Source organism: Elaeis guineensis, chromosome 9, assembly GCF_000442705.2.
Source record: "Elaeis guineensis isolate ETL-2024a chromosome 9, EG11, whole genome shotgun sequence".
In the NCBI taxonomy this organism is placed as follows: domain Eukaryota; kingdom Viridiplantae; phylum Streptophyta; class Magnoliopsida; order Arecales; family Arecaceae; genus Elaeis; species Elaeis guineensis.
Genome location: NC_026001.2, coordinates 15,379,188 through 15,396,186, shown reverse-complemented (window position 1 = coordinate 15,396,186; position 16,999 = coordinate 15,379,188). Strand labels below are relative to the sequence as shown.

At 37.5% G+C, this 16,999-nt stretch overlaps 1 protein-coding gene across 3 annotated transcripts in view; it reads right to left on the bottom strand.

The window, feature by feature from the left end:
- Window positions 1-15,501, bottom strand: part of LOC105051444 (calcium-dependent protein kinase 29) — a 52,875-nt gene extending 37,374 nt beyond the window's left edge. For 2 of the 3 annotated variants that reach the window (XM_029266569.2, XM_073243889.1), the window contains exons 1-4: window positions 15,337-15,501; window positions 14,519-14,594; window positions 14,141-14,408; window positions 13,915-13,997 (exon numbers count right to left, since the gene is read on the bottom strand). The gene's annotated coding sequence lies outside the window, so the exon portion shown is untranslated. The remainder of the gene's footprint in view (window positions 1-13,914; window positions 13,998-14,140; window positions 14,409-14,518; window positions 14,595-15,336) is intronic. The other variant, XM_029266570.2, reaches the window with a different exon arrangement.
- Window positions 15,502-16,999: the final 1,498 nt, after the last annotated feature.

Genomic DNA, 16,999 nt, shown 5'->3' with positions numbered 1-16,999 from the left:
CAGGACGTCACCAACTATCCAACACAACAAACGGCCTGTTAATCAAAGTTATATAGGCTCTAAATTTATCAAAACTATATTTTTCTAAGATATCGAGCTCAAATCAAATCCTAGAACCCTTCTGGACTGTCTGATCATGATCAGCTTGAATCAGAGCCATCCGATCGCGCATATCAGCCTTGATCATGTCTGATCAAACTCGGAATCAATCTGAATTGTTGGATCTTCATCGATAGCTCTCATGGTCGTTGGATTGCACTCCGATCCATGGTGGACCGTGCGAAACAATGGGGAAACTTCAATGGACTGTGCACCTATGCTCGTGGACCGTCAGTCCACGTGAGCCGCATGAAACCACAGCCTAGGCACGCCCACGCACCCACTAGGCCGGGGCCGAGCACTGGCCTATGCACCCACAATCGACCTGCATGCACTTGGGCAAGCCCGTGCGCTGGCCTAGGCTACGTCGGCCCATGGGCCCCCTCCAACGGCCTATGGGCCGTACCAGCCTGCTGCTGGCCTTCTTTCATACATATTTCTATCATTCAGACTCTGTTTGGGCTGATCTTGGTCTCATTAGATTTCATTCGTCATACTGGATCTTGTTTTGAGCTTATTATGGATCAAATCTTAAAATATTTTTCTCAATAATCTCTATCTAAACTTGATATTTGGCCTCCATCTATCTCTGAGAGCCTGTGATTCATCTCGACCCCCTATCCTAGGGCATGCCTATTATCTCATAGATGGACAAATATGAAAGTCGAGCCAGACTGCTCAATCCCACATCCATCATGGACTATGTCCACTCTAACCAAAGATCTATTCAGAAAAGTCTCCTGCGGTAATAGAAACTTTACTCTACGATGTTGCCCTCATCCTTCCAAATCTCCTATCTCATGCTCGATCCACCTCCACCAGCAGTTCCACCTCACTCTGGACTCCTCCTGACTTCGGAAGCTCCACCTCGCACTGGGCTCCCTATGAGGCAGTAATATCCTCTAATTTTTTTCACCTCCAGAATAATTCTATTGCCATGTATAACCTTTAGAATTTTATCACCAACTACACACCTATAGCCGTTTGAATCCAATCTACTCAGTGAGATAAGATTCTGCTTGAAATCAGGTATATATCGAACCTCACCCAATCTCCTCACTGCACCATCATATGTTCTCCAGCTGACCATCCCGATGCCTTTAATCATACAGCTTGATCTATCCGACAGATGAACAGTACCCTCACTGCTCTCTAGGGAGTCAAACAGCTCTTCTCTACAATATATATGATAGGTGCATGCAGAATCTAAAATCCACTACTGTGAAGAAGTAGTACCATATCAGATATCACTAGGACATCATCTTCTGACTCGCTGCAGTCCGTCGCCATTGTAGCCATCGTCCAATCTTTGAGTTGAGAGCAATCTCTGACATAATGTCCCAACTTATCACAGATAGCACCTGATCTTACTGGGGTCCCTCATCTTGGACTTGGATCATCTTTCTTGCAATCCTTTGCTGCTCCATCTATGCCACATGCTCCTTCAGAAACCGTCAAAGCTAAGCTACCACCATCTAAGCTCGAAGCCTAATTTTTCTGTCTGAGAATTTTATTTTAAAAAATTACCATAATGACCTCATCCATCTTGATGGTACTCTTCTCCATTAGAAGCAGTCATCAAGGACTCATGCAAAGGAGGAAGTGATGCTAGCAAGATCAATATCTTGATCTTCTCCTTAACTTTCTCACCTACATTGAGAAGATCGGTGAGAATCTTCTGAAAGTGGCTGAGATGCTCCTACACGCTCTGTCTCTCGTCCATCCGTAGTTGGTAGAACTACCTTCAAAGGAAGAGAGTGTTGGTGAGGGACTTCGCCATGTATAACTCCTCGAGCTTCGACTATAGTATTATTGGAGAAGTCTCGCCAAATACATGAATCATCACCTCATCCAGTAGGTACAAATGAATGATACTCACTGTCTGCATCTGTAGCCGTTCCTAGATCTTCTCCTCTGTGATGGCCAGCTTCTTCTCATATAAGAGAGCATCGATCAACCCATGTTGGATGAGCATGTCCTTTACCCTCACTTACTACAAGAAGAAATTGCTCTTTCCATCAAATCGATTGATCTCCATCTTGATTGTGTTTGTCTTCTCCATCTCCAATCTCGATCAACACCACCTCTGCTTAGATCATCTGGTACCACTTGTCCACGGTAACCAGGCTCTAATACCAATTATTGTGCTTTAATATCACTTATTGAGAGAGAAAAAAAGAAGAAAGAGAGAAAAATATTATAAACAAATCAAAGTAACATGGATTAGCCTCAAGCCTACCTTTATGGGGCATGCAAGCTTCACTATGAGAGAAAGAAAATCAAACAAATATAAGAGAAACTCACCATTTAACCTTTGTACAAAAATCTTTCAACAAGAAGCTCCAAAATCCTCATAAAAGCTTTTTGAAACCTCTCAAGAACCTCTCTGCACGATCAGGACGTCACCAGCTATCCAATGCAATAAACGACTCATCAATCAGAGAAATATAGGCTCCAGAATCACCAAAACTATATTTTTTTAGGATACCAAGCTCAAATCAAACTTTAGAACCCTTCTGGACCGTCCGATCATGATCAACTTGAATCAAAGCCGTCCGATCACATATATCAGCCCTGATCATGTCTGATTAAACTCGAAATCAATCTGGATCGTCGAATCTTTATCGATAGCTCTGATAGCTGTCAGATCATGCTTTGGTCCATGATGGACCGTGCAAACAGTGGGGAAACATCTATGGACCACGCTCTTATGCCCGTGGATCGTCGGTCCACGTGAGCTGCATGAAACTGTGGCCTGGGCGTGCTTGCGTGCCCGCTGGGCCAGGGCAGTGCATTAGACCATGCACCCACAGTCGACCCACAGACTCCTGGGCTGGCTCGTGCATTAGCCTAGGCCACACTGGCCCATGGACCCCCTCCAACGGCCTGTGGGTCGTATCAGCCTACTGTTGGCCTTCTTTCACGCGTATCTTTGTCATCCGGACTTTATTTGGGTTGATCTTCATCTCGTTGGATTTCATTCATCATTCTGGATCTCGTTCTGAGCTTATTATGGATCGAATCTCAAGATATTTTTTTTAAAACTTCATTTGCAGGCGAGTCGGCTTGAATTGAAATCAAGCTAGCTCGAGCAGGGATCTTGAAAATATAATTTTCTATCTTCTCTGAGAGAGTCAGCTCAGATTGACTTTGAGTCGACTTGGATCTATGCCAGTCTTCTTCCAACATGTCAGAGTTGACTCAAAACCTTCTGAAGTCGGCTTCAAATCTTTCAACAATATTTTTCTTCATATGTTAGCCTTCTAAACTTGAATTTCTTGGCCCTAATACCTTCAAATAATATTTACTTCTTCCAATTTCATTTATCTTCATAATGAGCCATCCAGACTTATAAAAATTTGTTCTTTTAAATACTTTGGCTTGACATCTTGAGAGAATTTATCCTCAAGATAAATTCTTCATTTTGGATACTTGAAAAATTCTATATCCAATCTTAAAACACATGATTAGTATCATAATTACTTAAAATTTGATAATCATCAAAATCATTCATAAGATTAATAGATTATTTTATAAGCAAAAAATCTATCTCCCAAGTGATTGCCGCAGATTCTTTCATAAACTTTTCGGAGAGCATAATCAACTTCTGACGATCTCAAGCATCGAAGCAGTTGGAAGGAATACAATCTATTGTATAATTGATTGTTTAAAATGACATACCATGGTGCCTGTCTTCTATTTTTTTTTGCTTTAATTAGATCAGCCGACAAAGCTCCTTTGGTAAGATATTCCATCAATGGATCAATCCAGCTTGGCTCATATTTAATTTGGGTAACAAAAAAAGTCTCAATACTGGGCTTTTCAAAAACATCAATAAAAATATTTGAATTAAGCTCAAAAAAATCTGATGTGGCCAAATGAGACAAAGCATTAGCTCAAACTTTTTTCGATTTGGGTATCTGAATGACTTCTAAATCTATGAAATTTTTTGATAATTCTTTCACATTATGTAAATATTGAGACAGTAGAATCTTTAGCTTCAAATTGACCTCGCACCTGACCGACAACGAACTGAGAATCAGTGAAAGCTTTGAGCTTTTTAACATTGAGCTCTCTAGCCATCTCAAGTCCTACAATCAATGTTTCATATTCTACTTTATTATTTGAAGTATCAAAATTGAATCTCAAAGCGTATTCAGTGACAATGCCTTCTGGGCTTGCTAGAATTAAACCAGTTCCACTTCCTTTCAAATTAGAAGCTCCATCAACATGCAATATCCAATAAGAGTTCATATCAACATTTATCAAGCTCTCCAAGATTGGTTCTTCATCGTGAACAGAGCATTCAACAATAAAATAAGCTAGCACTTAAGCTTTCAATAAAAACTGAGGTTGATAATGAATGTCAAACTCATTTAATTTAATAGCCCATTTAGCAATCCGATCTGAAGTATCAAGCCACTGTAAAACTGATTTCAAAGATTGGTCGGTTAAAACTATGATAGAATGAGCTTGAAATTAAGGTCGGAGCCATCTTGCCGATGTGATGACAGCATAGATCATCTTTTCAGTTTTAAAATACCAAGTTTCAGCATCTCTAAGCAGTTTGCTTGTGTAATAAATTGATCTTTGTATTCCTATATCACTTTGGATCAAAGCTGGACTAACAGCATTAGTTGAAATAGATAAATACATAAATAACTCCTCACATTCCACCACCTTTGATAACAATGGAGTGGATCCAAGATACTTCTTAAGGTCATTAAAGGCAGCTCGATATTCTTCTGACCAATTAAAATCTTTAATGTGCTTGAGAATTTTAAAGAAAAAAAGATATTTTTCAACTGATCTAAAAATAAAACGACTGAGAGAAGCTACTCATCTAGTGAGTTGTTAAACTTCTTTGATAGAAATCGAATGCTTCATTTTGAGTAAAGTTCAAACTTTTTCAAGATTGGCTTCAATTTCTCTTTGAGTTACAAGAAAATCCAAAAAAAATTTCGAAGTTACTTCAAAAACATATTTATTGGGGTTGAGCTTCATTTGATATTTGTGAAGTTCACCAAAAGCTTCCTTTAAGTCGGTGATTTGCCGATCTGTTTCAATACTTTTTATCAATATATCATCAACATAGATCTCCATATTATGGCTAATTTATTGCTTAAAGATCTTGTTCCCCAGGCATTGGTATGTCGTATCTATATTTTTAAGACCAAAAGACATCGTTTTATAACAATACAAATCTCTTTCAGTGACAAAGGCTGTATTTTCTTCTCTTTTAGTAATAAAGATTGTATTTTCTTTATCCTTAAGCACCATTCTAATTTTGTTATAGTCAGAAAAAGCATCTATAAAACTCAACAATTTATGTTCTGAAGTTGCATCAACAAGCTGATTAATTCTTGAAGGAAGAAAACTATATTTTGGATAAACTTTATTGAGATCGGTGTAATCAATACAGATCCTCCACTTTCCATTAACTTTCTTAAACATGACAATATTTGCAATCCACTTCAAATACTGTGCTTCTCTAATAAATTTGGCCTTTAATAATTTATCAACTTCCTCATCTATTGCTTTTTGCCTTTTTGGAGTAAAGCTTCTTTTCTTTTACTGCACTGGCTTATGTTTTGGATCAACATTGAGTTTATACACAATAACATTAGCTGATATTCTAGACATGTCGGAAGTTGACTAAGCAAAGACATGGACATTTGTCAGAAGAAAAGATATCAATTTTTCTCTTAAGTCAGACTCCAGTAAAGAACCGATCTGAACTATTTTTTCTAGATCATCACCCAAATGAATAGTAATGAGCTTCTCGACTGGTTATCCTCGATTTTTTTCAACATCAACATTATTTTTCTGATCAGATATTTCAATTAATAAAGCTTCCACAGGTCTCTTTATCTTTGTAGCTATCAGAAAGCACTGGTTAGCAAACATCTGATCTCCTCACATTTCTCCAACTCCACGCTTAGTTGGAAATCGGACTAACAAATGATAAGTGAAGACTATAGCTTTAAAAGCATTGAGTCCAGATCGATCAAGAATTGTATTGTAAGCTGATGGGACTTTAACAACTAAAAAAGTAAGTCTTATAGTTGACTGATAGGGTTCTACACTTGCAATGACTGGCAAAGTAATCTCCCCTTCCACATTTACAGAATTTTTAGAGAAGCCAATCAAAGGGATGCCGACCTACTTTAGCTAACCTATCAAATTTATTTTTTGGAATGTATCATAGAACAATACATCAGCAGAGCTTCCATAATCAACTAATATTCTTTTTACATCATATTTTGCTGTTGTCATATAAATGACAATAACATCATCATGAAGAGTTTGAACTCCTTTGACATTATCATCAGAAAATAAAATTGTATTATCTATACACTGACATTTTGGAGAGCTCCCAATTACTTTGACTGCCTTTTCTATTTTATCAAGATCTGAGATCATGTTGATAACTCTTGCAGTGGGCCTATTGAGATCACTCTCATTGTCTGGCTTCTACTGCTAGTCCGTAGATTGATTGATCCGATCTCGGACATATTTGCTGAGTTGACCTTGGCGTATCAGTACCTCAATTTCATCCTTCAGTTGTCGGCACTCCTCAGTGTCATGACCATGATTTCGGTGGTAACGGCAATACTTTCTTTTATCCCTTTTTACCGGTGGGACTCTCATAGGGTTAGATCGGCAAAGATACCCTTGATCCTCGATCTCCATCAATATCTAAACTTTAGGGCCAGACAGTGTAGTGTAGAAATCAACATGCTGAGGTGGGTTTTCAGATCTCAAATTTTTTCGAGATCGATCGAAATTATTTTGTTGATTTCTGCAGTCTTCTTTTCGAGGCTGCTTTTTTCTAGTTTTTTCTTTTCTTGCTTGACGGAGTATGCTTTCTTCTTCTTCAGTCTAAGCATACTTTCGTATTCAGATAAATATTTGCTCATAATTATCTAGATAGTTTTTATTAAGGAAGAAGATCAGGCGGTTGCTCCAGAGTCCTTGCTTCAAAGCTACCAGAGCAATGGACTCATTAATGTTTTTAACTTTCAGTGTGGCGGCATTGAAGTATGCCACATAATCCCAAAGAGATTCACCTTCTTGCTACTTCACAGTAAAAAAATTGTTAGTATTTTTCAGGTGAAGTCTATTATTACCAAAATAAGTGACAAACAATTTGGCTAACTATTTAAAAGAAGAAATAGATCCTGACTGAAGACCAGAGAACCAGATTTTTGTAGATTTTTTTAGAGTGATTGGAAAAGTGATATAGAGTAGGGCATCAGACACCCCTTGCAACCTCATAATAGCTCTAAAACCTTCTAAGTGATCCAAAAGATCGGTGGAGCCATCGAATGACTCCATAGTAGGCATCTTAAATCGAAGAGGAATCGGTTCATCAAGAATCTGCTGAGAAAAGGGAGATCATAGGCTAAAATCTTTTCCACCCTGTGAGCTTTCAATTTGAATTTCCATCAGTTTCTTCTCAAGATCTTGGATCTTTTGCCCAAGACCCTCTTTCATACTTATCTTTCTGTTGGGAGCAGATGATTCTATCCTTCAGGATTGATCCATGAGATCTGGAGCATGATTATGAGGAGGATCATGAGGAACTTGTTGGGAGTTGTGAGATTGAACCACTTAAGGGGTAGCATCTCATTGCTGCTTAGTGGTATGCTAGAGCTGTTGTATTGCAGTAGTGAGGGCTTGGACCTACTAGATCAGTAGACTAAATTGCTATGGATCAATAGCTACAGATAGTTGAGTAACTTCTTGAGTATCTCCAGAAGAAGATGTAGCAAGCGAAGATGAATTGGTGCTTTCTTGTTCACCATTTTTCACTAAAAAATTTTCAAGCTCTTCCTCTAGTGCCAATCTATTGCTGCAAGGCTCCAGAAGTGAAGTCAGTATTGAACCAAGCTGGAGATTTGAAAGTTGTGCTGATGTGGACTATGAACAAAACCTACAAAAGAAGCCCCAAAATCGGTGGGGTACCCTCCGGTTTAGAATCCTCCGATACTTAAGTTAGTTGAGGTCTTGAAAACAAGTAGTAAAATTAGAGAAGTAGAAAGCAAGAAATGAGTTTGAAGGTGCATAGGAGTGGAGAGAATTCTGGTTTCCCTCAATGAAAAATTTAGTAGAGTTTTGTCTCTATGAGTTCAGACTTATCTTTCGGAGAGTATCCTGTCCACCTTTATATAGAGGGAGCTCGCTTAGGCCTTAAAAAAAATCTGTTAGGCCGTTAGAGATCTATTAGACCGTTAGAAATCTGTTAAGCTGTTAAGTTGTTATAACAAAATGACCAACTATATAGAGCGTGGGGCAGCTATCCACATGGCTATGAACCGGGATATAACTGGAAGACAGTCACTGCTGAGTTGGATGACGGCTGCCGAATAACTGTATATATGACTGAAGGTACGTCGGTAACAAATCGACATGGAATAGCTGATATCGGTGACCATCTGAGCTAGGCATCGTGCCTTTAGTGTTGATAACTATGTCAGTTGAGCACCGAAATAAAGCGATGCAGATCGAAAGCAAACCATGATGATCATTCTAACTGCCAGCATTTCTAGATTAAGCCGATCAACAGATAGTACTAAAGAGGCAAATCGGTCATAAATCGATGTAATCATGAAAGAGCTATTAACTCAGATAATAATTAGCTGCCACATGTCTAGATGGTGAAGAGGCCGGATAATATACACCAACATTTTTTATAATTTGATTAAATGCACTTGACAGGAATTTGTGAGGTGGATGATCTAGACTTGCCATTGGAAAAAGCACTAAATGATTTGCATCGAAAGAACTACATGCATCTTCATTTGAGTGCAATTAGGCAGGCCATGTGATAAGTTGTGAATAAAGGTTTTATTATAATATTTTAAGGATATGCAGGATATCTTATATCATCATAGAGAAAAAATAATAATAAAAAAAAGATGGTCTAAAAGAGGAGATTATGAATCATGTAATTTATCATATTTTTTTATAAATAAAAAGAAAGGGGGGGTAACCCGCGTAGCAACCCCCCACTGGGCATGACCATAAGGACCCCCTTCCACCGAGGAATATTCGATTCGAATGATTTTCGCTCTATAGCTGATTCATTCGAATCACAAGACCCCACCACAGGGCACTCAAAGTGGCCGGTTCTCCCCATCGGGTCGAGGGGATTCCTCTTCCTCGTGTGAGTTCAATGTGTAATTTATTACATTGAACTCAATATTTCATTGGTCCAAAATTTCAAAAAAAAAAAAAAAAGCTTCTTGTAATAGCTTGGGTGAAATTTCAATATTAAAATGCAGAATATATGATGCAATGATATAATCAATATAGGCAATGTCACAGGTTGCTATGCTGTAATGTCTATAATTTGTTATACTTAAATAAAGAGGGATTCACTGTGAGCATGCAGAGCTTGTTAATGATAATACCATATAAAATTTAATGTCATGAAATTAAATTTTCTCTACTCATATAGAATATGAGGTTTCATAATTCATCCACATATATTTATACTACTAACATGATCAACATATCATATTCCCCTTGGTTAGATATATATAGAAAAGGCATATAAACAATCATTATATTGTATTTGAAGAAATTTATATGTTTGGTCAGAAATGCATTTAAGGATATATCTTAACTAATATTTGCATAAAAGTAAAATTTCCTCTAGTCGCATATTCTTAATACATATTTTGCACATGAAAATAGCAGTTCCTAGGTGTTACTTAAACTATTTAATAAGGCTCCAAAATGTTGCTGGTGACTTTTCACTCCAACACCCTTATATGTCTTTTAAGTTTTTCAGGTTAGGAGCGAATGTGAAAGGATACTTCACGTGGTCCCTCACGGATAATTTTGAATGGAATGAGAGCTATACTCAATATTTTGAGGGTGTTTGGTTGGAGAGAGTGAAAGTCTGGAATCGGAATTGGAATGGATGACTCTCATTCCAACCGCTTGATTAGGAGGAGTCCCATTCCGATTCTAATTCTAGTATGGAATGGGAATGGCTCAATCTATATAGAACTCAATCCCTACTTTTCTCTATGGATTCATTTCAATTTCGATTTCGATTCCGGTCACGAACCAAATGCATCGGAGGATTTGGCCATTTCGATTCTAATTTCAAACCATTCCGATTTCGATTTCCATTCCGATTTCGATTACGAACCAAACACCTTCTTTGGGCTTACCTATATTGACTACGGAGTAAACCAAAAATGCTACCCCAAGCACTCGGCTGAGTGGTTTACCCAGTTTCTTAATTCTTAATTTCAGCATAGAATGGCATATAAAGCTCTATTTGCAAGTTAGTTGCATGGTTTGATGGTTTCAAATTATTAGGTGCCATGTCAATTGGAGGCTTGAATGTAACTTGGATAAGATTCTTATTATCAATCGACTTATCATGGTTGAAAGTTTATTTTAGAATCTTCATGATGGTTACCACTATATGCATTTAGCTTTATATTGATAACTCATGAACTTCACTTTTGGTGGTAGGAGAAAAAATCATAAATCTAGAAACAGCTTTGGAGATCATATTTTAAGATCCCCCTCTCATGTGGGTGATCAACAAGGATACTCCTAAGATCCAACCGATCTTAGGAATACTTAGTTTGCGATCAGAATAGAAATCGAAATGGATTGGAATCAGAATCAGAATAGTCAAATTCTCCGAAATGTTTGATTCGTGACTGAAATCGAAACCGGAATAGAAATTTGAATCCGTAAGGGAGAATAGAGATTGAATTCTAGATAGATTGGGCCACTCTCATTCCATCTCGAAATCAAAATCGGAATAAGATTTCTTCCAACCAAACAGTTAGAATGGGAGTCACCCATTCCTATTCCGATTCCGGACCCCCACTCTCCCCAATCAAGCACCCTAATACTATCCAAATAGTCTCCAAGGAGATACAGGCCTGATGATACCTTTAATTATCTGGAATAAACTTGTGAAATAGTGTAAAAGGTGTGGCAAGTCCATGGAAAATGACGTGGCTGGTTAGAGGAAAACATATAGGAACAAAGAGGATTCTTACTAGAAGAAAAAGACAATATTTTCAGAAAGAGATGCTGTACACTGCTATTGCCAGACTAATAAATCAACCCATTAAGGGGATGACAAGGCCAGTAGCCCATTCATGCCTAATACCTTATCCAAATAAATGTGATTATGTGAAATATGGTGGAAAAGTTGGCTAAACAATAGAATGCAAGAATTCATATTTCCAATGTATTTGATACCAAATCAAATCCTATTCAATGAACCTATACTGATTTCCACCAAGGAAGCAGGGGCCGCATGGGATGTCTTTAGCTCAGCTCTCCTAGGAAGATGGTGAACCAGTAACACATACGGTGTACATCGCAATCTCAAAGAAAAAGTCAGGATGGTGATGGCAAAAAGGAGGTTATTTGACCTTTACATGGGGAAATATGAATATTTTAGTAACATCTTATACAGCAATATGAACATCTTTGTGTTCAAACAATATAAGGTATCAAGCTTGACAGAGTTTTAATGCTACACAGGTGATCTCTGCTCCGAAGTGTTGAAAGAGAATTCATCTAAGGTGATGGCTCATCTTTGAGCTTGAACTCTATATTTCATGGTCAACAATTGGAAGATGATCAGGTTCGGGTTTGATAAGAAGACCATCAATGCGTTTCTCAAAGAAAAAAAAAAAAAAAAAGAAAAGACAAGGATTAGGAAAAACACTAAACTCATCGTTACAAGACAACAAAATGGTATCACATGGACAAATGTTGTATTAGAAACTATGACACATAGGCACACAGAGATAGAGAAAGAGTGTGTGTGTGAGAGAGAGAGAGGAAACATAACGGTTATTTTTTAATGGGAGGAAGCAACTCTGGCTCCCACTGTATCTTCACCATATCTTCAGTATCCTTGACTTCCCGAGTTAAAACTCTCGCAATTATTTGCAAATGCATGCCTAAATCTTGAAAAAAAAGAATGTAAAAATAAAAGAACTGCTCTGCAGTTACTTGAACTAGTCTCTTGCACACACTCTGCACGTGACAGAGTGGAAAAGAGTTTCTCAGCAGAAAGGACCTGGGCTCTAAAGTAAGCATTATAAATCGAGACAGAAATATTTCCAATGCTTTATGTTGTTATACTATTCCTAATAGTACTTGCCTAATAATGGGAAGAAACACCCCTTACAGGTAGTAAATGATTATAGAACTTGTTATTTTGGGATGAACTATGATTTCGACAAATATTCTTTGCAACAATTACTGAAAACAATGATTGCAAGTATGCAAGAAATATAGAGAATTGAGAATACAAGATGAGGCTGAGAAGAGCGATCATTTAGCAACACAATATGCAAGCATCATATTTAATAGTTTAGACAAGATATGGCTAAAATAAGAACTCGCATAACTGAGGAAAGCAAGAAAATTATCTTACTAAAAGAAAATTGAAATGTTGTGTTGATTCTTTCAGGGGCCATGGCCCATGATGTGCAAACATGGTCACGATTTTTTGTTCTTCTTCTTCCTTTTTTGTCATTTTGAGAATAACAATAGAAATGCTGCCAATCGTTCAGATGAATGGAGTAACTACCTACCTTTTGTTAAACAATTGGAACTACACATCCCAAGAGTCAAAGAGTCTCCTAATGGAAGAGGGGCACAACCACTAGGCTAACACTATTTGCCAACATGCACATATGTTGCATGCACATGCATAAAAAATATAATAAGTATATTGAACAATTCAGCAACTCTTACAACCACAGCATACTCCCCCTTAGAACTCGTGCACACTTTAATTTTCTTTTCTGTAGTATATTCAACAATTCATCAACTCTTACAACATAACTCCACAGCATACTGCCCCTTAGAACTCATACACGCTTTAATTTTCTTCTCTGACTACAGTAGCAAAGTCTATGATTGCTGCCACCAATGCTCTTTTCATTTTCTAAACAGCCCTGAAATTGAAATTGAAATGCAACCTAAAGATAGTCCAAATGGTGTATCTTAACATGTACCATATGATGATGAAAATGTGGGGCAGTGCAAGGTAATGAACCAAAAAAGAAGGAAGACAATGCTAAATGCCAGGATTTTATTTTATGATGACATATTTCAACAATTCAATATTTGTATGCAATCAGTTCACCAGTGTTTTTAAAAATCTATTCTAATTAACTTGCATTTATAGAACCCGGTTGTCTTAAGATAAAGTTCATATTTCAGAAAGGCCTTGCTACCTAGTTGTGGTAAAGAAGGATAAACTAAAGCGTATCCAGAAGTGTATTGATCAGGTCTGCAGGGTGTGCTATGCAGGTAATAAATGCTACAATTAAGAAGTGATAAGTCAGGGAGAATTATAACCTACTCAATTTGGACCTGAGAATCATTGGAAACAATTTAGAAAGCTAGACCTTATAGTTTATTGCATTTCAGATAACCAAAATTATGTCCTCTATTTTCTTTTCTTTCATCCAAATGACAGACAATTGTTAAGCCTGCCTGCATGCACAAAGATAGAAAATAAGAAAGGAAAGTGGAAGGAATCATAGAGTGCCTTGTTGATAAAGTACCAAAGGTCATTCTTGCACTTAATCTTAAGGCCTTGACCACTGAGGTGCAAAAGACATCATGAGTTAGAATGGGTTAATGGTTCTGACTTTAGCCATGTTCCAACCATCCATGTCATTGTTACAGACCACTTCTTAAAATTATTACTACCTGTATGAGAACAAAAAATAGAACATGTTCTAGCTCATATTTAGGATTATAGGATATTTAAAACACAAGATTACCAATCCAACCACATACCTTCGTTGGCAACCCAAAATCATAGGAAACATTTGACGACTTGTGCAATCCAGAAAGTACCTTCTCAACTTTCTTCTTTATACCTAAATTAATAAAAAGTGAAACTATCACTTTAACAAGAGGGTGAACAAGTGATACAGTAAATACGGACCTAGAAATTGTGAGAAATAGACAGATTTTTGGGAAACAGATTGAAAGAAAACTAAAGACAGGTTAAGGATCTCACATTCTTCCACCACATCTCTCTGGAGCTTCTGTAAGTCATTTCCTGTGACATGAGCATGCTTGATTCCGTCATTAGCCCATTCATTGCATTTCTTTATCTCCTCATCAGTTGAAATGGTGCTTTTTAGGCATTCAAGGTGGTATGACGGCCACATATTCCAGACTTCTATTTCAAAGTGGACCTCTTGGATACACCAGCAACCAGAGGTGCCCCGGTATTTGAAAGATCCATCAAAGCTTTTTCTGACTTCACCTATTGACACCTTTTCCTGGAAATACATCAAATTATTTCAGTTTGTTGTGGTTTTCCAAGATAAAACTCTAAAATGAACATGTGCAGCAAAAATCCAGTTTAGCAGACATCAAGAACAATGCATACCTCTATAGTTCTGTAAATTCTCATTCTGAACAACAAGAGGAAGTTGAGAAGCCATTGACATCTGCCACACGCTGACCTTTCAGGAGCCAAATGACAATCAAGTTAAAACTGATAACAATTTCACATACAAAAATTTTAAAAGAAAAATCTATGGGATCTTTACAGAAGAAGAAGAAGGAATCAACAATTACTTTTACAGGGGAAGTAAAGTATATCTAAAGATCAGATGAAGTGTTTGCTTCTTGAGAATTCTTAGTCATGCTTGTATCTTAGACATCAACACTAACGCTGCACTTGTAGTAAATTAAATAGCATGAACAGAATAAACCACCAGATTGAGTGGTAACTTCAATAAGATATGGCCATATAATGACCAAAGGATTACAAATGGAAATATCAAGCGTTCTATGGAAACTACGTAACATAACATGCTGGCTCATCTCTTCTCAATGGGTCATTAGGGTTTTACTGCCAACAAGAACAACAAGCATAGCAAAACTAGTCCGGATCTAATATTTCCATCTCTAATGAACAAAGCTAATGATATTTCCGTCCAACATCAATCTTCTCATATAACCCGGTCTCAAGAAAAACAGATTGATACATGTTTAAAGAACCAGAAGATTGCGGGAAATCTATATTTAGTAATTCCATAATTCTTCTTGGTAAAGATTCGTGGGGACACTAACATTTGTTTCCTACAAATCCAGTTCTAAGGTGAAATCAGCCAAGAAATAAAATGATTAAATCAAAAGTTTTCCATGGGGAAAGGAACCAGGGGATTGTAATATCCTGGCTTGTTGAAGGTGATCACGAACCTGCTGTTTGGAATTCTAAGTGCTGAGAAGGGAGAAATAGGATTAAAATTGAGTATAGAGATATAGGTAGTGGATTAAGAGGGATGGATCTCAGGTAGATCAGAATGGGAAAGGAGGGAGATGATGAGGAGATGTGAAGAGAGGGAGGAGAGAATTTGAGGAAAATTTTCATTCATTTACTCGCTTCCAGATCGGACTGTTATAATCTATTTATATTCAGTTACAGTAGCTGAAATTACAGTAAAATACTTGAAAAATAAAATAAAATATAATTTGATCAGCTTTTATCTGTATTGCTCCTTGATGGATCAAACTAATGAATCGGATTTAGATTTATCCTCTACCCTTTAGTCTGTTGAATAAATAGGGCATAGAACTCTCTGGATCCTGACCGATTTTTTCTTCTTTCCCTCTCATCTCTGTAAGCAAACCCTAGCCACCGCCATGGTTAAAGATCCAGTAATAGTCTCGGATCTAAGCTCCTAAAGGTCAAAATACGCCACCTTGCACCTCCTTTGCCTTCCTCTGACGTCCAAACACAGAGATGAGTATTATTTTTTTTTTTATTTTCTTCTCTCTTTTCTTCTACCAAAGCTCTTTCTTTTATTGTTTCAGGTGTTACATCCCCTCCTTCTCTTAAGGATCCTTGTCTTCAAAGATCAAACTGAGGGAACTAGCTCTTGAGGATCCAATAATCCTCTCATGTGGCTTCTTCTTCGCTGAGGTTACTCCATTTGATTAACTCTTGGGTAACTGCCCTGTTTTCTCTACGGATCATTTTTCGATCCCGAATCTTTTCTGGTTGGGCTAAAAGTTGCATGTCTTCCCTTGTGAAGGATAGTGTTGTGATGCTTGCTATGGTTTCTGAATTCCTCGCTTACGTAGAGATACATGGAAGACGAGATGTATTTTAGATCCTTCAAAAAGTTGAGCCTGTAAGCTACAGGGTCGATTCTTTCTAATATCTTGAAAGGCCCATAGTACTAAGAGATAAGCTTGACATTCTTGTGGATGGCCACTGTGGTCTATCGGTAAGGCTAGAGCTTGAAGTATACCATATCACCATCTTTGTATTCTTTGTCCACTTTTCTCTTGTCTGTATTTTGTTTCATGCGATTTTGAGCCTCTTTGAGTCTGTCCCTCAATATTTGTAGCATTTTATTTCTTTCTTTGCTCCAGTCTTCCACTGTACTTTGTTTGTCCATGACCAAGTTGACCACCGGATACATAAGGGGTGGATGACCATATAAAGCTTAGTAAGGTGTCATCCCTAAAGAGGAGTGGTGGTTGTATTGTACCACCACTTAGCTAAGGATAACCATTTGAGCCACTTGTGGAGATTTTGGAAGCATAAATAGCGCAAATAAGTCTCCAAGCATCGCTTTATCCTCTCAGTTTGACCATCTGTTTGTGGATGGTAAGCAATACTTAGATGCAGCTTGACCCCTATCAATCTGAATAAGTCTTACCATATTTGGCTGGTGAATATTTTATCCCTGTCTGAAATAATTTCTTGTGGTATTTCATGCAACTTGTATACTGCATCCAGGAAGGCTCTTGGTATATTTTGTGCTGCATAGGGATGAATTAAGGGAATGAAATGGACATATTTGATAAGTCGATCAACTACCACTAGTATAGTATCTTTGCCTTCAGATTTGGA